Consider the following 1,404-nt stretch of genomic DNA (forward strand, 5'->3'; position numbering starts at 1 on the left):
TGGCATACTGTTCTTAATATGTTTGCTCCCCTTCTTAGCGCTATGTGTTTTAACCAAGGTCACCTCTCTGAGAAAGGTGGTTTCCCCAGGTGGGGATTTTTCCCTGGAGTTAGGGATTAACAGGACTAAGGAAGGGAATAAATCAATAAAACTCCTTAACTAAGTGCCAGGTGGGTAGTTAATCACTTTAACTATGAACAATCACGCTTAAGCTACATAATCTTTACTTAGGATAATCTCTTTCAGTTACTTCCTTGTAGCTTAACAGAACAATAGAGTAGTGACCTTGGATTGGAGATAACAAACGCCCTAACCTTTGGAATAGAATGGATAGGATTAAAATCAACTGGTATAAATACAGATGTAGCAGGAGAATAAAGACAGAACCTAGCAACAGAACCTGGCTGGAGAACTTGACTAGAGAACCCGGCTAGGCTGCTGATCAACTGAACGCTGTCTCCGAGTCATTTCTTCTTCGCTGACTCCGTCCACACCTTTGGGAACCCCTGGACCTGAACCTGTTGGGGTTGGACCCCAACAGGTGAGGGCAGGGCAGGAGGGGTGTTTTCCTGCCTATCACAAATCTAAAAAATAATATACAATGAGTTTCTCTTCACGCTCGGGACCAGCTGTGTCGGCGCTGCGTGGCTTCACGCCAATGGGTGATGCAAAGGACTCTTGGAAAGTGAAGACCTTAGATGAGATTCTCCAGGAAAAGAAGCGACGGAAGGAGCAAGAGGAGAAGGCAGAGATAAAGCGCTTAAAAGATTCTGAAGACTGGGATTCCCTGGAGGAGGGCGAGCTGAGGGACCACCGCATGGAGGTCGCCATCAGGAACTCGCCCTACAGGAGGGAGGACTCCATGGAGGACAGAGGAGAGGACGATGATTCTTTGACTCTCCAACCACCCCAGCAAATGTCACGGAAAGAAAAAGCTCATCACAGGGAAGATGAGAGGAGAAAAGAGAAACGTAGGCATCGTAGTCATTCAGCAGAAGGGGGCAAGCACGCCAGAGTGAAGGAGACGGAGAGGGAGCACGAGCGCGGGAAGCAGCACCGAGAGGAGCGGGACGAAGCTCGCAGCGAGTGGGAGAGGCGGAAGCGGCGGCGGGAGATGGCGAGAGAGCATTCCCGGAGAGAGAGGGACCGCCTGGAGCAGCTGGAAAGGGGGCGGGAGCGGAGGCTGCGGGAGCAGCAGCAGGAGCAGCAGCAGGAGCGGCGCAAGGCGCGGGAGGCCCGGAGGGAAGCCTCTGCACATCACCGAGCAGTGCGAGAGGACCAGGGCGATAAAGTGAAGGCCAGCCACCGGAGCCGCAGCCTGCCCCGGCCTCCGCGGGAGAGGTTTGAGCTGGGAGACGGCCGGAAGCCAGTGAAAGAGAAGGTGGAAGAGAGAGGCCTGCTGTC

At 53.2% G+C, this 1,404-nt stretch overlaps 1 pseudogene; it reads left to right on the forward strand.

The window, feature by feature from the left end:
* Nucleotides 1-658: 658 nt before the first annotated feature.
* The window catches only part of LOC106727040, an 8,478-nt pseudogene continuing 7,732 nt past the window's right edge, over nucleotides 659-1,404 (forward strand).

Source organism: Myotis brandtii, unplaced genomic scaffold, assembly GCF_000412655.1.
Source record: "Myotis brandtii unplaced genomic scaffold, ASM41265v1 scaffold352, whole genome shotgun sequence".
In the NCBI taxonomy this organism is placed as follows: Eukaryota; Metazoa; Chordata; class Mammalia; order Chiroptera; family Vespertilionidae; genus Myotis; species Myotis brandtii.